Below are 26,261 nucleotides of genomic sequence, written 5' to 3'. Positions count from 1 at the left end.
TAGATTTTTGGTAGCATCATAATCCAATTCATTTCTGCATTTTATTTTGGGTGCACAGTCACTCTGAGAAATATCTGAATCTTAATAAGTACAATAATCTTAAAAGTCATTTTTTAAACTATAGAGAATTTGAATGAGGTTCTCAATTAAGTACCCAATACACTTGAAAGTAGGAAGAAAGTTCTGTTTCAAATTCAAATAACTCTAATGCATGTTCACAACATAATAAAATAGTTCAGAGTTTAGCTTTCATGGTAAAAACATTAACTTTTTTTCCTGGATTGCATCTTATTAACTGTGCCTCTTAAGAAAACTACTTATTTGGTCTGTAATTCAGTTTGCCTAACTCTAAGAAGACAGTGTTCACACTAGAATTGTTGAAATAATTAAATGATATATAAAATACACACTACTTGAAACAAACTTTAGTATAAGATATTAGGGTTTTATTCCTGTTTAACAAAATAAAAGTGGTATTAGGAAGAAAACGCTTTATCTTAGTGACTAGAATCCAATTCAATTCGCCAAAACTTCTTGTTTGACTACTGTTGGTTAGACATGTGCAAAGTGCTGGTGTTGGCATCAAAAATGAGATCCATAGCACGTGAAGGAGTAATTTGGTTAAAGACATGGAAAGTGAGAGACATTTCAGCAAAAGGGATCAGCTTATGTGAAGGGCTTGAGTCAATAGAAGTACTCGAGGGACGCTACATTATTTGAAGTAGCTCTATAATAAAGAACAAGAACAAGAATAAGTGCAATCACTGGGGAAAAGAGGATGGTGAAGAGGCAAAAACCAAAAATGGAGCCATCATGTTATCCTGCTATATCACTCTTGGGTATATATCCAAAGGAATGGGCTTCAGCATGTAATGGGGATTCTTGCACATTCATGTTCACAGTAGCATTATTCATAAGAGCCAAGTTGTAGAATTAACCTAGGTGCCCAAAAACAGATGAATGGATAGATCAAATGTGATATATATACATATATATATATATTCAGTCATAAAGATATATAGATATAGATATATAGAGATATATATATTCAGTCATAAAGAAGAATAAAGCAATATCACTTGCAGGAAAATGGATAGAATTAGAGATCATCATGTTAAATGAAGTATACCAGACTCAGAAAGAAAAATCTATAGGTTTTTCTCTCATATGTGGAATACAGATCTAAAAAAAAGAGAGATGAACAAAAAATGAGACTATTTGGGAGGCAAGAGCAGAAGTGGAGTGAGGAAAGAGTATGACTGAAGCATATCTGCATGACATATGAAAATGTCACAGTGAAACCCATTTAAAAATTGGCAAGAAAGTTTTAAAAAAGAGTTTGGGAGAGAGAGAGAAGACAATAATAGAGAGGTAAATATGATCAAAATAGGCTGTGTGCATGTATGGAAATATCACAATGAAACCCTTAACCTTGTACAATTAATACATGCCAATAAAATACTTTTTTAAAGAGAATAAGAGGATTTTTTCATACACCTTCTGGCCATATATATGTCTTATGTCTGTTCATCTCTTTTGCCCATTTTTTGGGGGGAAGGCAGTATTGGGGTTTAAACTAGTATCTTACCCTTGCTAGTCTGGTGCTGTACCACTTGAGCCACTCCACCAGCCTGTTTTCATGTTGGGTTTTTTCAAAATATGGTCTCTCAGACCATCTGCTGGTCTGGCTACAAACTGCAATCTGCCTCCTGAGTAGCTAGGATTACAGGCATGAGCCACCAGTGCCTGGCTCCTTTTGCCCATCTTTTAATCAAATTATTTGATAGTTGTTTGCTATTGAGTTGTGTTGATTGCATATTCTGTTTAGATCCTTGTCAGTTGTAGTTTGCATTTCGCAATACGTTTTCCAATTCTGTAGGTTGTTTCTTTTCTCTTTTGATTATGCCCTCTGCTGTGCAAACCTTTTTTAATTTCATGTAATTAAGTTTCACAGATTTGGGGTTTGTTCTCTATGCTTTGGATGTCAAATCCATAACATGTTTACTTACACCAATGTCCTGTAGCATAAAAATGCTATGCTTTCTTCTACTAGTTTTATAGTTTTAGGCTTTCCTCTTAAGTCTTTAGTTCATTTTGAGTTGATTTTTTTATATGATGAAACATAGGGATCTATATCCAGTTTTCCCAACACCATTAAAAATAAAATTTCACTAAATTAAAGAGGGTGTTCTTTCCCAAATGTGTGCTCTTAGCACCTTTGTTGAAAACCATTTGGATGGAAGTATATTGGTTTATTTCTGGACTCTTTATTTGGTCCCATTGTTCTACTTGACAGGGCAATGCAAACAAAAAACAAAGGAGATGTTACCTCACACCAGTTAGAATGGCTATCAGAGAGATAAAAGAACAAGTGCTCATTAGGATCTGGAGGGAATGTAAATGAGTACAGACATTATACAAAACAGCATGGAGGTGTCTCAAAATATTAAAAAATAGAACTGCCTAATATATTGGAATACTTTTAGCTAGAAAAAAGAATGAAATCCTTCATCTGTGCCACCATGCGTAAACCTAGAATCATTATGTTAATTAAAATAGGCAAGGCACAGAAAACCAAACATCACATGATTTTCTTCATGTATGGACTTCTTAAAACATGAGGTCATAGATGTAAAGTAGTGGTTGACAGAGGCTAGGGAGAAAAGGAGATGGCAGACAGGGAGAAATTGGTTAAAGGTTCAAAGACACAAGTAGATCATATCAATAAATTCTAGTATATTATTACATGGAAGGGTGATATATATTATAGTTAACAATACTGTGTAATATAAATCAAAACAGCTCAAAAAGAAGAAATTTGAATGTGTTCATCATAAGCAAATGATAAGTTTTGATATGATCCAAAACTTAAATATTCTAAGTTGATCACTATAAAACAAATACATGCACTGAAATTCAGTGTATCCCACAAATATGTATAATACTCATGTGTAGATTAAAAAGTAAATATTTTGGCCAGTCATGAGGGGCTGGCCTATAATCCTACCACTCAGGAGACTGAGGCAGGAGGATCCTAAATTCATGGCCCTGTCTCAAAGAAAGACTGTCTCAAAATTAAAAAAAAAATTTTGGTACTGGGATTTGAACTCATGGTCTATATGCCAGCCCTTTTTTGTGGTGAACTATTTGCCCAGGATGGCTTCGAGCTATGATCCTCCTGATCTCTGTCTCCTGAGCAGATAGGACTACAGGATTGAGTTAACAGCACCTGGCTTTTTTTTTTAAATAATTTTTATAGGGATATATTCATTATACAGGGCAGGATTCATAGTAACAATTCAAACTAGACTCCCATTGTACATTTGTTACATTGCCATCTTCTCTCCCCCTCAAATCCCTCCCCTCCCCACTTAAAGCAACTGTAAGAGGTTTCTTAGTTCTATTTCATATAGGCACATGAAGTCCATCTACCATATACCATCACCTTAATCTCCTTCATTTACCCTCCCCCCACACACTAGTATCCTCCTAACACACACACACTGTCTATTTTGCCATCCTATTTTACATTATTAATATTTAAGTTGATGTTCAAAGGGATGTCTCAGTGTATGCACATTGTGGATATACTTTACTTTGGTCCGTTCAAACCCTTCCATTACTCTCTCTTCCCTCTTTACCTCCCAATCCCCATTTTCTTTCTTTTTTTTTTCTATTTTGTTTTTTTTTTATTTTATTTATTTTTTATTATTCATTTATTCATATGTGCATACATTATTTGGGTCATTTCTTCCTCTGCCCCCCTCCCTTGTCCTCTCCTTCCTTCCCCCCACTCAGTTCCAGGCAGGTCCTACTCTGCCCTTATCACTAATTTTGTTGAAGAAAAGACACAAGCCTAATAAGGAAGACAAAGTGTTTTTGCTAGTTGAGTTGAGGATAACTATACAAAAATATTTGTAGCATTGCTTTCGTGTACACATGTGCTATGACCCATGTTAATTCATCTCTAACTGATCTTTACACTGGTTCCTGATCCCCTTCTCATGATAATCACTGTTGCTTTAAGGTTTCTATATTAGCTCCTCTGGAGTGGGGACATCAAACACTTTATGTTTTGAGTTTTCTACCTATTCCTGTATCTCCGGTATGTGCTCTCCCCTTGTCATGTGATCCAAGTCCAATCACATTGCTGCATTTGCCCTAGATCTAATGTTCACATATGAGGGAGAACATACGATTTTTGGTCTTCTGAGCCTGGTTGACCTCGCTCAGAATGATGTTCTCCAGTTCCATCCATTCACCTGCAAATGATAATATTTCATTATTTTTCATGGCTGAGTAAAATTCCATTGTGTACAAGTACCACATTTTCTTGATCCATTCATCAGTAGTGGGGCATCTTGGTTGTTTCCATAACTTGGCTATTGTGAATAGTGCTGCAATAAAAATGGATATGCAGATGCCTCTGGAGTAACCTGAGTTGCATTCCTTGGGGTATATCCCCAGGAGTGGGATTGCTGGATCATATGGCAGGTCTATGTTTAGATTTTTAAGAAGGCTCCAAATTTTTTTCCAGAGTGGGTGCACCAGCTTGCATTCCCACCAGCAGTGTATGATGGTTCCTTTTTCCCCACATCCTCACCAACACATGTTGTTAGTGGTGTTTTTGATGATAGCTATTCTAACAGGGATGAGGTGGAATCTTAGTGTAATTTTGACTTGCATTTCCTTTATAGCTAGAGATGGTAAGCATTTTTTCATGTGCTTTTTTGCCATTTGAATTTCTTCTTTTGAGAAAGTTCTGTTTAGTTCAGTTGCCCATTTTTTTAATTGGGTCATTGATTTTGGGAGAGGTTAGTTTCTTAAGTTCCCTGTATATTCTGGTTATCAGTCCCTTGTCTGATGTATGACTGGCAAATATTTTCTCCCACTCTGTGGGTGGTCTCTTCAGTTTAGAGACCATTTCTTTTGTTGTGCAGAAGCTTTTTAATTTTATGAAGTCCTATTTGTCTGTCCTTTCTCTTAGTTGCTGGGCTGCTGGGGTTCTATTGAGGAAGTCCTTGCCTATACCTATTAGTTCCAGAGTGTTTCCTGTTCCTTCCTGTAGTAACTTCAGAGTTTCAGCTCTGATCTTTAGGTCCTTGATCCATTTTGAGTTGATACTAGTACAGGGTAATAGACATGGATCTAGTTTCAGTTTCTTGCAGACGGGTAACCACTTTTCCCAACAACATTTGTTGAAGAGGGTGTCTTGTCTCCATCGTATATTTTGGACACCTTTGTTAAAAATGTGGTAGGTACAGTTGTGTGGATTCATAGCCAGGTCCTCATGTCTGTTTTTGTGCCAGTACTATGTTGTTTTTATTGCTATTGCTTTGTAATGTCGTTTGAAGTCGGGTACTGTGATACTTCTAGCATTGCTCTTTTTGCTGAGTATTGCCTTGGCTATTGGCAGTCTCTTGTGTTTCCAAATGAACTTTAGGGTAGATTTTTCAATCTCTGTGATGAAAGTCATTGGGATTTTGATGGGAATTGCATTAAACATGTAGATTGCTTTCAGTAGTATAGCCATTTTTACTATATTGATTCTACCGATGCATGAGCACATCATCCCCCATTTTCAACAGCTTTCAATATACATTCTTGTATCCTCTACCTTCACAACTTCTGTTATGCAATATTACTGATGCTCTATCATTCTCTTGTTTTTTTCTGAGCAACAGTGTTTTTTTATTTATTCATATGTACATATAATTCTCTTTTACTTGCCCTCTGTCATCATGATCCATATATTTCCACTATTACAAACATGTTCTACATCTGAGTTTGTATATGATCAAGCTTGCTTTTTTCTCCTTTTATTTTATCATTTTTACATTTGCTTAAATGTACATACATTGTTTGTGCCACCTCCCACCCTCCAATCTCCCCCTCACCCTCCGATTTCCAGGCAGAACCTGTTCCACCTTCTTGTTCTCCAATTTTGTTGAAGAGAAAATACAGGAAATAATAAGAAAGACATCTCGTTTTTGCTAGCTTGAGATAAAAATAGCTATACAGAGAAATTCCTAGCATTGCTTCCATGCACTTGTGAATTGCAACCCACATTGGTTCATCTTTACCAGACCTCTTCACTACTTCCTGATCCCCTTACCATAGTGGCCTCTGCCAGTTTAAGATTACTTTATTCACTCCTCCAGAATGAGCACATCCATCACATTCAAGTTTTAGGTTTCCTTCCCTTTCCCTATATCTCCAGTGCATGTTCTCCCCTTAATATGTGACCCATGTCCAATAATATTACTGCATTTGTGTTAGATCTATAATCCACATATGAAAGAGAACATGAGATTTTTTGGCCTTCTGAGACTGGCTAACTTTGCTTAAGATGATGTTCTCTAGTTCTATCCATGTACTTGCAAATGAAAAATTTCAGTCTTCTTTGTGGCTGAGTAAAATTCCATTGTGTATGCATACCACATTTTCTTGATCCATTAGTCAGTAATGGGGCATCTTGGCTTTTTCCATAGCTTGACTATTGTAAATAGTGTTGCAATAAACATGGGTGTGCAGGTGCTTTTGTAGTAGCTTGAGTCACATTCCTTCAGGTATATCCCTAGGAGTGGTACTGCTGGATCATATGGAAGATCTATGCTTAGTCTTTAAAGGAGCTTCCATATTGTTTTCCGAAGTGTTTGTACTAGCATTCCCATCAGCAGTGTATGAGGGTTCCGTTTTCCCCGCATCCTCACCAACATTTGCTATTGATGGTGTTCTTGATGATAGCTATTGTAACAGGAGTAAGGTGGAATCTTATTGTGGTCTTGATTTGCATTTCCTTTATGGCCAGGAATGGTAAGCATTTTTTCATGTTTTTTGGCCATTTGGATTTCTTCCTTTGAAAAAGTTCTGTTTAGTTCCATTGCCCACTTCTTTATTGGTTCATTGACTTTGGGAGAGTTTCGCATTTTGAGCTTCCTGTATATTCTGGTTATCATTCTCTTGTCTGCTGTATAGTTACAAATATTTTCTCCCATTCTGTGGGTGGTGTCTTCAATTTAGAGACCATTTCTTTTGTTGAGCAGAAGATTTTTAATTTCATGTAGTTCCATTTGTCCATGCTTTCTCTTAGTTTCTGGGCTGCTATAGTTCTTATGAGGAAGTCCTTGCCTATACATATTAGTTCCAGAAAATTCCCTGCTCTTTCATGTACTAACTTACTAACTGTAAGGTTTCAGGTCTGATATTAAGGTCCTTAAACCACTTTAAGTTGTTACTAGTAAAAGGTGACAGGCATGGATCTAGTTTCAGTTTTCTGCAGGCAGATAACCACTTTTCCAGGCAACATTTATTGAAGAGGCTGTTTGTTCCCCATTATATGTTTTTAGTGCCCTTGTCAAAAATAAGGTGGGCATAGTTGTGTGGATTCATAGCCAGGTACTCTATTCTGTTCCACTGGTCTTCATATTTGCTTTTGTGCCAGAACCATGCTGTTTTTATTGCTATGGCTCTTTAGTATAGTTTGAAGTCAGGTATTGTGATACCTCCAATTTTGCTCTTTTTGCTCAGTAGTGCCTTGGCTATTCATGGTCTTTTGTGTTTCCAAATGAACATTAGGGTAGATTTTTCAATCTCTGTGATGAATGTCATTGAAATTTTGATGGGAATTGGGTTGAACATATGGATTGTTTTTGGTAGAATAGCCATTTTTACTATGTTGATTTTGCCAATCAATGAGCAGGGGAGACCTTTTCTTTCATCTTCTGTAGTCTTTGATGTCTTTCTTCAGTGGTTTGTAGTTGTCTTTGTAGAGGTCATTTACATCCATCATTAAATTTACTCTTAGGTATTTGATTTTTTTTTGAGACTATTGTAAATGGAATTGTTTTCCTATATTCTTTCTCCATTTATTTGCTGTTGGTTTATAGAAAGGCTACTGATTTTTGTAAGTTGATTTTGTATCCTGCTACATTGCTGAAGCTGTTTATGGTGTCTAGAAGTTCTTGATGGAATTTTTTGGGTCTTTGAGGTATAAGATCATCTCATCTGCAAATAGAGATATTTTGACTATTTCTTTACTTATTTGTATTCCTTTTATTTCTTCTTCTTGCCTTATTGCTGTGGCTAGGAATTCCAGAACTGTGTTGAATAGGAATGGAGAGAGTGGGTGCCCTTGTCTCATACCTAACTTATGGAGAATGGTTGCAGTTTTTCCTCATTAAGTATAATATTGGCTATAGGTTTGTCACATATAACCTTTATAATGTTGAGGTACATTCCTTCTATTCCTAGTTTTCTTAGAGCTTTTATTATGAAGTGGTATTGAATCTTATCAGAGACTTCTTCTGCATCTATTGAGATGATCATGTGGTTATTGTCTTTGCTATGTGCTATATTACATTTATTGATTTGCATATGTTGAAACATCCCTGCATCCCTGGGATGAAGCCAACTTGGTCATGGTGAATGATCTTTCTGACATGTTGTTGGATTTGGTTTGCCATTATTTTATTGAGGATTTTTGCATTGATGTTCATTAAGGCAATTGTCCTATAGTTCTGCTTTTTGTATGTGTCCTTGTCTGGTTTTGGGATCACTGTAATATTAGCTTCACAGAACGAGTTAAGCAGTATTTCTTCCTTTTGTATTTTGTGGAAAAGTTTAAAGAGTGCTAGTATTAGTTCTTCTTTGAAAGTCTGGTAGAATTCAGCTGAGACTCCATCAGGCCTGGACTTTTTTTAGGGGGACACTCTTTATTGCTGCTTCAGTTAGTTTCATCACGTGTTATGGATCTGTTTAGGTTAATGTGCTCTTGGTTCAGTTTTGGATAAGTATCTAGAAATTTGTCCATTTCTTCAAGATTTTCCAATTTATTGGAATATAGGTTCTCAAAGTAGTCTGTGATGGTTCCCTGGATTTTCTTGGTGCTTGTTGTGATCTCCCCATTTTTGTTTCTGATTTTACTAATTTGGGTCTTTTCCCTTCTCATTTTAGTCAGATTTGCCAGGGGCTTGTCAATCTTATTTATTTTTACAAAAAATGACCTTTTTGTTTCATTGATTCTCTGTATGGTTTTTTTGGTCTCTATGTCATTAATTTTGGCCCTTATTTTTATCATTTCTCTCATTCTGCTTGTTTTGAGTTTTGCTTATTCTTGTTTTTCTAGGAGTTTGAGGTGTAGCATTAGGTCATTGATTTCAGATCTTTCTGTCCTTTTACTATATGGATTCATGGCTATAAACATTCCTCTTAGGACTGCCTTTGCTGTGTCCCATAGGTTCTGGTAGGTTGTGTTTTCATTTTCATTACTTCCAGGAACCTTTTGATTTCTTCTCTTATTTCTACTATGACACATTGATCAATCATTGAGCAATGTGTTCTTCAGCCTCCAATTATTTGCATGTTTTCTGCTGTAGTTTTTTTGTTGAGTTCCAGTTTTAGTACACTGTTATCATATAGAATGCAGGGGGCTATTTCTATTTTCTTATATTTGCTAAGGCATGATTTGTGCCCCAAAATATAATATATTTTGGAGAAAGTTCTATGGGTTGCTGAGAAGAATGTATATTGTGTTATTGTTGGAGGAAATATTCTGTAGACATGAGTTTGGTCCATTTGATTTATGGTGTCATTTAGTTCTAGGATTTCTTTGTTGATTTTTTGTTTGAATAACCTATCTATTGGTGATAGAGGGGTATTAAAGTCTCCCACTACCAATGTGTTGGAGTCTATAGGTGCTTTTACATCTTTTAGTGTATGTTTGATAAAATTGGGTGCATATAGGTTGATAATGATTTTCCTTTTGATGTATTACACCTTTTATTAGCATGAAGTGTTCCTTCTTCATCTCGTTTGACCAATGTAAGTTTGATGTCTACTTTGTCTGATATGAGTATTGCTACTCCTGCCTGTTTTCGAGGGCCATTGGCTTTGGTAAATCTTCTTCCAGCCTTTCACCCTAAGCCAGTTTTTATTGCTGTCAGTATCATGCTTGTTTTGTATATATGTCTATCTTTTGAATCTATCTTTCACATATGAGAAAAATAATGTGGCTTTTGTGTTTCTTAGCCTGGCTTACTTCACTTAACATGATGTCCTCCAATTGCATCTATTTACCATCAAACCACATGTCATTATTCCTTACAGCTGAGTAATACTCTGTTGAGTATATACCACATTTTCTTGATCCATTCATCACTTGCAGGGCACCTGGATTGATTCCAAAGCTTGGTGCCTGACTTTTTTTTAATCTTTTAAAATGAGAGGGATTGAACATTATAAAAGACATGATGTTGAGGATATAAGCAAAAGTCAAATCATTCAAACTTTGTAACCTATGTCGAGGATTTGAAATTTTATCTATAGAACTTTGAATTTCATAAATACTTGAGTGATTTGGCAGTAGCATGACAATTTTCATTAAGAAGGCCAAATATGAAAGTGGAATTATCAATTAGAAGGCTATCACAGTAATTGGAGAAAGAAATGAGAATATCATAAACCAGATAGTTCAATAGGACTGGAGAAAATGAGCAAATTTTAGTAATATTTTGGAAGTAAAATTGACTAGACATGGTGATTAATTGATTGGGATAAATGATGGAAAGGAAGAAATAAAAATTCAGGCTTTTGGCTAAGGTATTAACAAATAATTATGTCATTGGCTCACATTATGGGTTGTGAGTGGTAACAGGGTGAGGAGAATTTTTTCCATTTTGTATATAAATAGCTTACGATATCAATGGATAAAATCATCAATTTTAACTTCTTCAGTAGACAGTCTCCTACGGGGAGCTGGTGTCAGTATGGAGAAGAGGATAGGGCATGACAAGTGGAATACAGATAATATAGAGTCATCTACTAAATCACTGAGAATGGATGCAATCATATTGAGAGAAGAGGTGGTACAAAGGGATGACCTGTACAAAGCTCAGATACAAACTGACATGTGAGCAGTCCTTTAATGCAGAAGTAGGCAAAGAAAACTGAAAAGGGAAAAGAACGGCAAATGGAATATAAAATAATGGATAGCACGGGAATTCACAGAATTAAAGGAAAAGCTGTTTTCAGAACAATAGTCAGCTACTGTTTCTAAGGTACTATATCCATAGACCTTGGAATATGCTCACTGGGTTTATTGGCCTGATGCAGTTTCAGTGAAGTGATGGAAGCAGATCCCATATTATGATGGCTTGAATTCTAAATGGAAAATGAGGAAAGAAGTAAACAGTGCATTTGAAATATTTTCTGTTTTAAAAGGAGGGAGTATGAAATAACTAGAGGAAAATATAGGGTTAATGGAGTTTTTGATACCTTGTTCACAGGTTGGAAACAGTTGGAGAGCTTGAATTGAAATACTATCTGGAAAGATTAAGCAGAAAAGATAAAATTGAAGGTCTAAAAGAGAGTGAGTGGTGAGCAATGGAGCAAGACCTCAGATAAAATGATACGATATGTGTCTCAAAGAATGTGAAATAGATTTGGCTTCATGGATGCATATGTAACAATATGCTACATACAAATACGAAAAGTTTTTCATGCAGAATAAAAACTCTTCTCAGTGAAGAAAAGTTAAGGTCTGCTGTTGTGAGAAAGAATACCAAGTGTGATAATTGAATAGTGGGGCTGAATGTAAAGAAAAGCCCAAGATATGGTAGTCTTGGAGAATAGGTAGTTACTAAGACAATAGCCTTTAAAACAAGATAATGTAGTAAACTCAATGAGCGATGTGCCTCAAATATTTTAAAATTTGGCATATAATGTAATACATTTAAAATTAGACATTGTTTTCATTACTGTTTATTTAAATTAAGAATATATTTCTACTAGTACAATAAAATATTATAAGAATCCCTGACAAAGCCATGTTTCATGAGAATTTCAAAACCTGGTATGATTTTTATCTCACCTTCCTTATCTTCAGGTAATACATTATTTTTTCAATATATGGTCTTTGTATTTTAAAGTGAGGATCATAGATTCTTTTTTGGAAATACCATGATGTTAATTTATCACGCCCTTGTCAGGACTATATTCAACTTTAAGGCTCTTGTTTAACTTCTGATGTAAATGTCAGACTTCTCAGTAAGATCTAACAAACAACAGACTATTTTATGCAATATGTGCAAGGGTATTAAACAGACTATTTAGAGACTGTTGAATAAATCTATAGCTGGATCTATTATTCCCTTTATTTAGCTTAGAATCTGTTTTTTTAAAAATGTATTGAGATTTCTTTATACGGTCTTGAGTTATTAAAACGTGGATAGGTTGGCCAGATTCTTTTTGTTTTCTACTAATACAAATGTAAATAATAATTTGAGAGTTTCAGTGAGTTGCTACCATTAATAGAATAGACATCTTTAAAAGTTTTAAAAGATATTACCTTGGAACTTTTCTGAAGAAAATCACTAAAAGATATTACTTTTATGACAGAGAAAGATTGTGTCTGCAAAGAAGGAAAGTAATTTTACTTGGAAAGATGATTACATTGTACAACCAAGTTTTCCTTTGCAAAGGTTACAGATTCTTCTCCTGAACTGATAACTGGATTACCAATATTTCCAACTCTTACTTGGTATCAATTTTAAGTGAGAAAAATGTTATATATGTGACATATAACCAGAGATTATTCATAACCTTAACTGACTTTAGAGGAAACTTTTTGAAATAGGTCTATCACCCCTTGTCAGAGAAGACTTCTCAGCAAGTTTATCTGAATAGACAGTGAGTCCCATGGTGCATTTTGATAAGCAATATGCCCTGTTTATATAAACTCACAGAAGTGTTGCTGAAAATGGAATTATTTGATTGATCTCAGATTCTATACTAAGGTTCTTGGTAACTTTTAAATCAGTGAGTCCTCAATTAAAATACAGTCTCTCAGACCCCACTAACACCCTCCTCTTCCAACCTCAATCCTCCTGATAAATACTCACCCTCATTGTAAAGTTCAGTTTGCTATTTGGATCACTTCAATATCTCTCCATTTTTCTCCCAAAATCTTCCCAATTAAAATTGAATTCTGTATTTTTAACAGAAAATATAGTCCTAGCATGGCTCCTTAAGAGGAGAAATATTTAAATTATCTTTTATCCCAAAAAAATAAAGTTCTATAATTTGCATATAGACATAAAATTTTTTACATAAAAATATTTGTATAAAAGAGGTAGGCAGTAAAAATAAATTCATCGACCACCTTATTTTTTATCAGGCACTATGCAAAGCTTTTCAAATATACTACCTTTTAAAAAGTAATAAAATCTTCTTCCATAAAAATATTGTTAGCCTGGTTATATGGAAATAAAAACAAAGAATTAGACAAATTAAACAGAATACTGAATATCATGATTAACAGTCAAGATATAAACCCCAGTTTGTCTCTCCTACTTTAAATGACATCTTTTGATGACTTAATACTGAGGTGACTAACCAACTCTTTTCTTGGCATTCTCTGCATACACTCATCCTGAACATCTCATGGAGGGCCCAGTAGCTAAGCGGCTAGGGAGTCGTACATTATGAAGACATAGAATTCAGATGTATCTTGAGACACCTAGCTAAGTGGAAGAAGCACAATGCCAAAACCTGACAGGATTTTACACTACAACAGATGAAGCATGTTTATATGCTAAAGGGCAAGGTCCAGAAATCAGAAAAAGGTTATAATACAGGCAAAAGGAGTTAAAACTACAGGCAAATTGTTCTGAGGAAGACAAAAGAAAGCATTCAAAGAAGTTACAAGTACCATTGGTGAAGACATGGGATGATTGCTTGGAGGAAATGCGGAAAGATAATGTTACTCTAGTTCTATATTCCTGTGGCCGAAGGCACTTGACAAAATCAGTAACAAAAACAGTCTTGCAGTTAGTTGTTCAGCAACAGAACTTCCAGTTAAATAAATGTATGTATGGCCAGCAAAGCCTTTCTTGCTCTATCTCCTCCCCTGCATCTTTTCACCTTGTAACCCGAGGCTCCATGCCCACTGTCCTCCAAAAGATATAGGTTCTGTATGGGTTGTATGATAGTTTCTATACTGTTCAGTTCTGGTGCTGGAAACGTATGTCTAAATTCTTTCTCTGTCACTGCTAAGCTCTAGGACATTGAGAATATAACCTACCTCAGTTTTAGCTTTCATGTCTAAAACAGATTCAGATCACAGGATTCCTTCCAGTATTATAATTCTGATTATGTAAATATTAAAAATAAATCTCAAAACGTGTCTATATTCTTTTAATTTGAAACTTCAGTTTGAAAGTATGCTTTCAAACTTTATTGCAATAAAGTTATTGAAGATTGCAATAACTTCCTAAAAGAAATTATCTAAACTAAAAAATAACTCAATTTTCAATCAGAGAGATACTATACCTTATGACTTCTGAGCAATTCATTGAAGCTGCAGATTCATTTACACATTGATCTTTGTAAATGAAGTTTCTACAAGCGTTGTAATAGAAACTGTGGAATCCTAAGTCTGAAATGCAGCGGTAAGTGAATGACTATGAAAGCATAACTATTGGTTCAATAAGTATAAATTAATAAATAATACATGGAAACTTCATGATTTCACTCCCTGATTTATGTTAAATGCATGCTTATATTTTTATAAAATGAGGAAAATTATTTTTTTTGTCAAAATTACCTGATAACTTTGTTCAAAGCAAAGATGTCAAACCCATTCCTGTGGGATTTAATGTAGTAGGTCGGGAGATACAAAATTTGAAAAGTTCTAATACATATTTAATGTGTCATAACCACCATCATCTTTTATGCTTCATGCACAATGTGAGATTTGGAGTGCCAATCCTGTTGGTAAGTCTCTGTTTATCACCTTCTTAGGAGACAGAACTGATAGTCTGTTGGATTCAGTAACTATTAAACAGCTATGTTAAGATTTCATGATTATTTAAAAATCTCTAAGCATATCAGAAGATACTTTCTTAAAATTTTCATTTTTCTATTAAGGTAAAGAATCATGCAGGTAAATTATTTTTAGGTATTCTTTGGTATTAAAAAACATGAGAGTACAAAAAGAAAGGGTAGCTACCATGTTATAAATTATCACCTTGCTACTTTATGAAGACAAACTCACAGCAAAAGAAGACATAAGTTGTAGCATTAATTTTGGTAAGAAAATACTAGGACAATTTATGAAAGTTTCATCCACTACCTTCAATATCTATAATACATTCTTTTCTATAAAGATATATTTTCATGAGGAGTTATAGACTTTGAACAATGAGTCATGTTTCATTCTGATTTTAGTCATATCTATACAAATTTAGTATTTAGCTTGTCTTCCATTTTATTGGCTTACAAACAAATATACAAAGATAATTATTTTAAACACTTTATGAAATGCATCTTCTCTTTCATGTTTTCAGAAATTCTAATTTTCATAGATACTGTAATAATTTTTGAGTTATAAAGATAACTGTATCCATCTGTGAGTGAAGATACTAGATGATACACTCAATTTTTATTTCATCTCTTGGTGTAAATCTTTGTTTTAAATTTAACTAAAGCTAAGTAATTTAGAAGCAAAGTACATATAAATTCATGGTAATTAACAAACTAGAAAAACCTAAAGGTAAGAATTTCATAATTACATTATATAATGTATTGTAGCTTAATGAAATCACATTTACTATCCCACATTCTCTTAGTTCAATTACAGAATCAACTTAATTCATGATGAATATATTTTAAGGTTATGCACCTCTAAATTTTCAACACAGAATAAGAATATCTTGATAAAAAAATATATTTATAAGTAAATCTCCCTGTTAACAATTATAATGCCTATTTTGTTGGAAATTTTTGCAATATTTATGTCTGGCTTCTAAAATGACAATAAAATAACATTTATAAAGCATATTTGTAAAACTTAATATCAAAATGCGAAAATCTTTTGGAATAAATGAGACAATTGGTACTGTACTTCTTCCTTCACCACCACCACCAAGTACAGGACACGAGAAGGGTAAATTCATACCTACCTGGCTTTCCACTATAGCTCAAGCAGCAGACTGCTTGCAGAAGAAAACAGAATAAATTTTACCATGCAGCTGGAATTTGTGGCTTAGAGCATTTTCCTAGCATGTGCGAAGCCCTGGTTTTGATCCCCAGTACCACAAAAACAAAAACAAAAATTTTGCTGTGAACTGAAAATTTGTTGAAGCTCTAATGCCAGTATGGTGTTAATTGCAGCTGGGACCTATGGAAGGTAATGAAGACATAAAGGTGAAGTCCACATGATAAGATTAGTACTCTTATAGGAAAAAACACAAGAAAGATGAGATGGTCTCTCCCCACAATAGGAGAATATAGCAGGAAGGTGCGTATCTGCAAATCAGGGAAAATGTCCTCGCCAGGATACACTTTGTGTATTAAACCACCATCATCTTAGATTTTCCAACCCCCAGAATTGTGAGAAATAATGCCTGGCATCTAAATCACAGTATTTTGCTAAATCAACCTGAATAAGATAAATAAGATCCAGAATCTTGTTACATAATATCTAATATATCCAGGATAAAAGTTTTAAAACCACTCCTTATTCCATTAAGAATGAACAAAACTTGAGTGAGAAAAGACAATCAACAGATACTAATACCAAGTCAGAAGCTGGAAATTATCTGATTTTATATCACCTCTCATAAAAAAATGCTCCAACTTATAATAAGGAATTCCTTTTTCATACCTATGAGGATTGAAATCCATGTTCTAAGCAAGATTTCTACTACTTGAACCAAGTCCTTTTGCCTTTTAGTTTGTTTTTCAGATAGAGTCTCACACTATTATATCCTGGAACCACTATCCTCCTACCTCTATCTCCCCATGTAGCTTGGATTACAAACATGGGGCCACCACATCCAGCAGTTAATGAAGAATTCTTAAGAAGCAAATGAAAATATAAAAATATCAACAAAGTAATAGAAGCTATTTCAAAAAATGGGAGTTAAAAAACCCAAATTCAAAACTCACTAAGTAGATTTGACGGTAGAGTGGTGGTAGAAGAGAGAATTGGCTGAGGACAAATCAGCCAATCTGAAAAACAGAAAATATATGTAGGATGAATAGCAAAATAACTAATATTCTTATCAAAGGAGAAAGAAAGGGCAGGAAAGAGGGAATAAAACTAAAAATAATTTTTAAAACTAATTTCCAAAAAATTCACAGGCTGGACAAAGGACATAAACCTACAAATTCAAGAAGCTGAATAAATCCCAAATAAAATAAATCAAAGGCATTCAATCCAAGACACATTATAACTAAACTTCTGAAAACTAAACTCAAAGAAACATCTTGGAAAGATCATATAAGAAATGGCATGTCTATTACAGAGGAACATAAACTGAAGTTTCTTATCTGAAACAATGGAGCTCAGAAAGTTTTCAAAAAAGAAAAAAAAACTGTCAAGTATGGGGTCTAGATCTATCAAAAAATAACCTTTAAAAGCAAAGGGGAAAAAAGGAATTCTCAAAATTCTCTGTTCTTACCTTTGTGTGTGTTGCACGTGTTTTTTTGTGTATTTTTTAAAACAATCTAGTGTTAAAAATGGTTAAAGAAAATCCTCTAAGCAGAAAGCAATGTTAATAAAAGAAGACGTAGAACTTCAGAAAGGAAAGAAACCCATCTGAATGGGGTAAAAATGAAACTAGTATATTCCTCTCATAAGCTTCTTAAATCACATTTCATGGTTGAAGCAAAGAGGATAATGCCATCTAATGTGGTACTCAACATATGGAAAAAATATCTAAAACAGTTATACCTTTACTTTGGAAAGGATAAGGGTGTCTAAATGGAAGTAAGTTTGTAACTTTACTCAGAAGTGGTCAGTATCAGTATTGTGCTGCACAAACGATCTTTACAATGGAATTGTTCTGTATCTTGACTAGGGCAGTCATCACATGGTTCTGCACACGTGATAAAATTGTGTAGAAGTAAATATGCACGTACGCACTCCCACGATGCATTCAAGTGTAACTGGGGAAATCTGTATCAAGTCAATGGACGGTATCAGCGTGGATTTTCTGGCTGTCATATTATAGTATGGTTAAGCAAGATGTTCACATTGAGGGAACAGTGAAAAGCATATGGGATTGCTCTGTATTAGTTCTTTAAAACATATATGAATCTATGATTATCTCAAAATTTAAAAAATTATGTTAAAAAACTTTAGTTATCAATTATAATTCTGTAATCAAAAATATCAAACAAAAGGACAATTTTCATAATTCATGAGTGCACAGATTTTTAGTTTTGTAAAAACTATCCTTAAGTCTTAAAGTTTAATTAACTCAATAAAACAAATCTCTTGATAAACACAAAGAAACAGTGAAGAGCAATTTTAGAGAAAAATTCATTGTAGCTGGGCGTGGTAGTACACACCTGTGTGTCCTAGCTACTCTAAAGGCAGAAGTAAGAGGATTGCAATTTGAGGCCAGCCCTAGCCAAAGGTATCCCCAGACACTGAGAAACAGACTAACAGCAAAAGGACTGAGGTGTTGCCCAAGTGGTAGAGCACTTAAGCACAGAGCCCTGAGTTCAGTTCCCAGTACTACAAAAAAAAAAAAAAACAGAAAGGAAAAATTAATTGTAAGTCAGAAACAGAGAGAAACACTCTTTTATAACACTTTACAATTGGTAAGTGCGAACTTCAAGGAAACATACTATCCAGATCACCATCTTATCAATTGCCCCTGGGTATCTCTTCAAGAAATTCTCTGACTAGAAGAGTACAATATCCTGGGACACCATCTCTGCATAGACACTGAAGCCATACACAATAAAATTGATCCAAAAGCTGCTGATAAATTAGACTTGTCTTATTAAGTCAAATTACTGACCCAAAACACAGATAAAACTACTAGAGTTGACTGTACTTGGGAAGACTTAGATCACCTCAGTAAAATGGCACATCTGGTCATAGGCACAATTACAGTTTTAAAAGAAACTCCACTCATTAGATAATAGCATCTTAAAACATAGTAGAAAATAAAAATTGCCTTAATTTTTGAATGAAGGACAACCATACATGTCTTACTAAAAAGAATTTTACTTGTCAAAATATATTTATTTTATGGGAATACATATTGGGTATTATGCATTTAAGTCAGATGCAAAATATATTGTGCTGAACACCTTATAAATAGATCATATACATGTGTCTCCCAACTATTTACACTATTGACTTGGCAGAAAAAAGTATTTGTATTACAAATTACAACTTTACATAACTCCCACACATTGTAGCTTCCTGTGTTAAACTCACAATAGTTCAAATTTTCTCACAACTCCAGGCTAGGCACCTATGTCATACCTGTAGTCCTAGCTACTCAAGAGGTAGAGATCAGGCTTGAGGTCAGCCCAGGCAAATAGTTTAAAAGACTCTATTGCAAAAATACCAATACAAAAAACAGTGGCATAGTGGCTCAACTGGTAGAGTGCCTACCTAACAAGTGAGAAAACCTGAGTTTAAACTACAGTACCAAAAACAAATTCTCACAACTCCAACTTGACTGTTCCTAAACTTATTTAAATTCTGCTTTCAAAAACTCAATATTATTTTATTCTGCTTTACAGATCCTGAAGCTATCAGTATTTTATTTCAGTTCTCTGACAGTTTTTATGAACAATTTCTTTCCTATTTGAATAATGATTTAGTCCAACATCAAGTTTTAGCTATGGACATTGATTAAAATACGTCATTTCTCAAATCAGAGCATTTATATCACGTAGCTAATTCTTCACTGAAAGGACAATGAGCCATACTGGAAATACATCTTTAATAAGCTTGAGCTCTGCAGCAAAATAAACTCTCTACCCTGAAGCACCATTAAAGTGGGCTAAGTTATGTAAGTTAAGGAATGGAAACACCTTGGATTTTAAGCACCGTGACTTTCAGACTCAAGTGAGTTTAATGAGGAAAAACTACCTTAAATAAAGACATAAAGAGCTCTCAAGTACTTAAATGTATTCCAGAAAATCTCAATAGGATTTAGGGTCAATTAAGTGTTCGCAGACTGTGTTACAGACTGAATCCCAGGCAGAGGTTAAGTTGTTTGCCCCAGACCACAGCAAGAATTATGTCATGATCAGGAGCAGAATGGTCTTCCTAGTCTTTCAATCCAAAGCCAAGATTAATCTTCTTAGAGGAATGGATTTAATGGAAGAAGCTTGTAAATATTCATGAATAGGAAACTAAACATTATGGAAATTCTAGATAACCTTTAAATGTTCAAAATTGCCTCCTACAGAAATAGACCAATATCCCAAATAGGCTTCCTGGATCCAAAAGTTGGGAGTTTGTGCAATTAAAAACTGAAGGAAAAAAGGCTTCTGAATCACATGTCATGGTGTGGTACTAAAGGGACAATGTGGGATGAGTTAGTGAAGAGCTGATAATGTCCTAAGAATGGCTATTTATTAAGGTTCTTATTTACTTCCTGGATTAACCATGGAAAAATTTATTGTCCATTAGCCTTAAAGTAAAATTTTGGGGAGCAAAATATCCTGTTAAATGTTTAACAGGTATTACATGGTCCACATATTGCTTAATTTGGATCTAATTATAGCAAGTTAATCTACTAGCTCATCATAATGCTTGTTCTTTTCTGGAACTTAGTTCATCCTGACTTTGGATCCTATTTTGTGTTTCTCCAGCAGTTGTTTTATTGTAAACTGTTTGTATTTAAACAGTTTCCAATAATAATAATGGTTCTTAAAAACTGCCAAAAGATAAAACACCATTCTACTATACTATAAAACAAGACAATCAGTCGAACAAATTAAAAGATAAGAATATAGCTGTCTATGCCTCTGTAACAAGCTGTACTTCATTTGAGTCAAATAAGTTGCTGAAACAATGGTGATGAGATAGAGCTAATAAAGCCTAAGGGGTTTATCTTAAATTATCCAAATATGACATTGAAACTGTAAGTTTTCTACCATATATAGTAACTTACATGTGTGATTATATTAGTCCACTTTGCATTACTATCATGAAATACCTGAGGCTCAGAAAGTCATAAAGAAGAGGTTTATTTTGGCTCAGTTTTCTGGAGATACAAGATCTAGGAGCCACATATGATGGTAGTCTTCTTGCTGACAGAATTCCTAGGAATCACTTGGCAAGGAACACATAATGTGTGTATATATAGGTGTGTCTGTCTGTCTGTCTGTTCTTTCTCCATGCTCTTATAAAGCCACCAGAATTCAAGTCTAAGGATGTTGAACCCTAATCACTCCCCCCTTAAATACAATAGCTCAATTAAGTTTCCACTTCCTTAATACCTCACAGTGGGGGTTACATGTCAACCCATAAAACCTTGGGGGAAATACTTAATCCACAGCAATGACTTAGACTGTCACAAGATATTAAATTTTCTCAAAGGTCAAAAGATATCTAGGGAAAATAGCATGCTTATTCAAGTGATAAAATATTGCCTCATTCTATTAATAAATGGATAACCTTAAGTCTATGATAGAGCAAGTCAAAATTTCTGATTACGATTTTATAAGATTACAAAGTACTCTATGTACATGACCAAAATGTGTGTGCGTGCATGTGTGTGTGTGTGTGTGTGTGTGTGTGTGTGTAAACTTTTGGCCAGCACTTCACCTAATTTTTAATATGTAAAATTAATAGACAGTTAAGATATGTGTACTTCTATGGAATTTACAAAAATATTATAGAAGTGAACTCAAGAATAAATACATAAACACACTTTATGGATAACTTTAATCAAAAAGTAATATTCTGAGCATAAAGAATTAGCCTCAAGAGACAGTTTAAATGAAATACTAAGGGAAGCAAAGATTGCATCAGATTGGACAAGTAGTACCCAAGAAAAAAATCTGTTCATAAAAAGAGGAAATATATTAAGGATAGTCTCAGTACAGATACAGATCTTACAAAAGCTTTTTTATTTTATTCTCTGAAATATATGATACTCCCAATCTGAAGTCTTTAATTTATGTTACACAATACTGAAAAAGAAAAATCAGGAAAAAAGGATAATGATAAAATTTATATTAAATAAACAAAGTTAAAATTAAGATAAAATAAGGAAAGCAAAAATACTACAATTAAAACTCCTGCTCCTTACTTGATGGCACTTGCCTTACTTCAGGATGTAGGTAATATGTACATTAATTTTCAAGGAGATTAAGTTGTCTTGTTGTAATATATCCTATTCAGGATATATTAAATATATATTTCAAAATTCTACAGAGTCACATCTTACTGGCACTTTCCTTTGGACTAGCTGCCATACTTCCTTTCTGCAACATCATCAGTCTCAAAACACAAATTGAAGAAAGGTAATTTTGGAACAAGACAGCCACAAGTTAGGCTGTTATTCTCGAAAGCAAGCTGTGAGGTAGGGATACTATCTTCCTTTATGATTATATTTCAAGAAATGGTTCACAGGTCCTCCAGAAAAAGATTTCCTGAGGATTAGTTAGTTTTTTAAAAAGATTTACAGAAATTTCAAAGAAACTGGGAAAGGACTTAAAAGTTATTTAAAGTAAATGTCCTAAGAAAAAAATGGTGGAAAATTCCCTTATCTTCAACAAGGTACATTTTTTTCATTTGTACTTGCCTTTACAATCTCCACCATACAGTGGTTATTTCAAGATTTATACACACAATTCACATAATGTCTAGTAAAGTCAGATTTTTATCCCATTGTATGTGCCATGTACATGTGTATGTTCACACAAAGAATACAGAAATCTTGGAAATAAATCTGTGATAATGAAATTATTCCCAGAGCAGACCACAGAATTTTAAAAAAAAACTCTGCCACCCCTTCAGCATTATTTTCCATCTTACCCACTTCCTATAACTGAGATAGAGTCTATGAATGTATTTCAACATACTTGAACTACACCAAGAAAGCTGTAGGTGTGGGCTTGAAGCACTTGTATTCTGAGAACAAGTTTGTAGCAGACCAGATATATGCACACTTACTTCCCTGACAAAACAGAGGTGGTAATTGTTCAAGATGGAGTTTAAACAAATACCTGGACTAGGCAGTAGAGGGCCTTGGTAACAATATGAAAGTTCACTCAGGAGAAAAATGTTCAGAGTGGTACTATAAAATGACTTTAGAGCAAATTTTTTAAGTCTATATCCTAAAACCCTAGTCTCTCTATTATTTGTACCAGTATTAGCTACTGCCATGGCTTTTCCTTACCACTACCACATATTCATCATGAATGACTCTGACAAATCCTTGGCCTCTGCTTCCCATTGCTCTTCTACAATCAGGTCAACACACAACAGTCAGAATCATCATTTTATTTAAACAAACTTTCCTGTGAATTTCCCTGCTTAAAGCAATCTAGTATTCTCCATTGCACTTCAAATCCAAACTCTCAGCAATGGCCTCTAAACCACTGAATCATCTGGCTCCCCATGTGCTCCAACCTCATTCTCCTCCTCATTCCTTCCCAAGGATCTTCTGATTTCTAGCACATGTCAGGTTTATTGAGACTCCAGGGTCTTCACATGAGCTGTTCCCTCTTTCAGGAACACTACAAAATGAGCATGGCTGGACACTGTTCATTCAGATCTCAACTTACCTATCATAACCTCAAAGAGATCAGTAGAAGCTGAACCGTTTTTCATCTTGTAGTCATAATTGCACATTTTAGTTTCTTGGTTACATTATAAGCACTCTAATGAAAAAGTAAACTCCACAAAAGCAGGGTAATTACCTACTGTTTCATTTTCTTTTCTCTAGTACCAGAAATATGTTTAGTATATACTAGATGCTCAATAAATACTTGATGAATTCTTGAATAAAAAGAGCATTGTTTGAAGGATTTTTTAAAAAAACTATAGATGAGGAAGCAATTGTATAATTACTGAAATAGTCAGAGATGAGGTAATGAAAGTTTGAAATGCAAGAGAAATAGAAAGGACAGATGTGAATATTGTTTGCTTGACTGTTTCGTACTAGCAACAAGACATGAAAACATTTCTGTGTGGTTGAGGTCTTTGCTTTACATGTTAATCAGAGCAATGTAGAGGCCAGATCACACTGAGGAATCTAGGAAAATGATGAAGTGTTAGTACTCAGTAAATAATTACTTAGCCATCCATAGTTCTCGAGACTATATTTTCAGCATATTGAAGAATAATCAGGACTGCTATGTAGCTAATACTTATTAGTGACCTACTTTGAAGTGCTAATCTGTATATTTTAAAAGTCACTGTTTGCCACAAACATGATTTCTATTCATGGAGTAAAATTTAGGAGAAAAAAGACACAAGGGAAAGAGGAGGTGCAGAAAAATCCTTTGTGAAGAAGTTTGGTGGTGAAATAACATAAAACAGTGGTTCCCTGGAATATTATGTGAGTAGCAGGGAATACTTTTAGACAGTTAAGTGATGTATATGTACAAAGTTATAATTGTATTTATTTCTCTTCAATTGAGTACAACGTATTTCACAAACCTTCATTCCCATTGATAGAGATGTTTTTCATTCCAAATCAAATTCAGTAAATTCTGGTTTTGAAAATGATCAACTTCAGATTCAAACAATTAAAGTTTTCCCACTTCCCTAGCAATAATACACAGCTTTATCTTGAACTTGGTAAAGACTATCTGGTACTCATCCTCTACCTGCCCTATTGACCCAGTGGGCAGAGCTGTGGTCTTCTGTATTATGTCAGTGAATGGCCAGTGATCTTAAAATCCACATAATCTGGATTATGCCCAATTCTAGGTTTCTTTGTGGTAACCTATGGTATCTTTTGTTAGGCTGTCTAGAAACACACTCTAAGTCCGATTTGTATTCAGTTCATTAAAGAGGATCCTTAGGTCATCAGCCATATGCAAGTAGTACAGGAAATAGGATAGAACAGAGGGTAATGGAAAGAACAGAGACCTCAGGGGACTTCTGAAACAACCCACTTAGAGGCCAGAGGGACACACCTTTAGAATCAGCACCTTCAATTGGCTGGCCATTGCAATCAAGTTGGACCAAGGATAATTCCAATGAGACACAATCAGCAATAGGAGCCCTCAAGCACCAATACTCCCAGCAGCTAGGTAAATAATGTTCTCAGTTCGAAATTTAGCAGTGCAAGCATAACATCCACTGCAGTTGATCTCAGTATATCAGAGCTGTATCTCTGGGACTACCACATTCAACATAACTCAGTGTACTAAGGAAACTGTACCTTTCATAAATTTATAAGTGTGTGTGTGTGTGTGTGTGTGCATGTACATTGCAAATGCCTGAAGACAAATGTTTCTTTTAATTACCTCTATGTACCTAGTATATCATGTATTAGTATACAATATTTTAAATATTTAATCTGATAAATATGTAAACTTTTGTCTAAATATTAGCTTTCCTCAATGCTGAACAGTGGTTAAGCAGCATCCAAATTACCAGGTACATTTGTGAATCCCAAACTGGATATTCTAAATCAGAATTTTTCAAAATGATAAATAAAAAAATAAAGTAAAAGTTTCTTCCTGTGGGAAAAAAGAAATTTTCAAGATGTAGTGCTGGAAATACAGGTATATTTATTACCAGTTTCCCATTTTAAAATAGAGTGCAGATTCATCCAAGACATTTCTATTAGGTTTTGACTTTCATGGCTTCTCACATATTGAAAATTATTACCAAAGTCATTTTATACAACACTTTCTTTCAAAGTGATCATTTTCTTATTTCCTTATGTGTATGGCAGTTACCTAAATATATACAATTTTATTTGTCAATATTATTTCAATAAATCTGAAAAAAGAATTACTGTATGACTCAACAAGCAAAGTCTCAAAGAGATTTGATGTAATAGTGCTTGAATTATCATTTCAACTTGGAGTTTAAAAGAATTATCCTCCACCTTTTAATTTAGAGAATATATCCTTTTTACAATCTACATATTAGCCATTTTATGGATGACAGTATCAGAATGTGTCATCTCTCCCCTGCTAGTTAAAATGACAATTCCATAATATCTTGTCCATAGCATTGTGGGTCACAATAGCCAAGCAGTAGAAGCAACCCATGTATCCATCTGCAAATGTACAGATAAACAAAATATAGTGCATGTAAGCTGCATAATGCTATTTAGTCTTAAAAAGAAAGAGAATTCTGACACAGGCTGCAACGTAAACGAACCTGGGGGACATTATACTAAGTGAAATAAGGCCGTCACAAAAAGACAAATATAGCATAAATCCCTGTATATGAAATAATAAGACCAATCAAATTCGTAGAAACAGAGAGTAGAGTGATAAATGTAAGTGCTGGGTGAAAGCAAAAAAGA

The 26,261-nt window shown here is 34.3% G+C and overlaps 1 protein-coding gene across 2 annotated transcripts in view; it reads left to right on the top strand.

Moving 5' to 3' along the window:
- Positions 1-26,261, top strand: part of Galntl6 (polypeptide N-acetylgalactosaminyltransferase like 6) — a 1,137,834-nt gene that overhangs the window by 603,120 nt on the left and 508,453 nt on the right. The window lies entirely within an intron of this gene.

The sequence above is a fragment of the Castor canadensis genome, chromosome 14 (assembly GCF_047511655.1).
Source record: "Castor canadensis chromosome 14, mCasCan1.hap1v2, whole genome shotgun sequence".
Lineage (NCBI taxonomy): Eukaryota > Metazoa > Chordata > Mammalia > Rodentia > Castoridae > Castor > Castor canadensis.
Note: the sequence above shows the minus strand (reverse complement) of the source record. Positions and strands in the feature narration are given on the sequence as shown.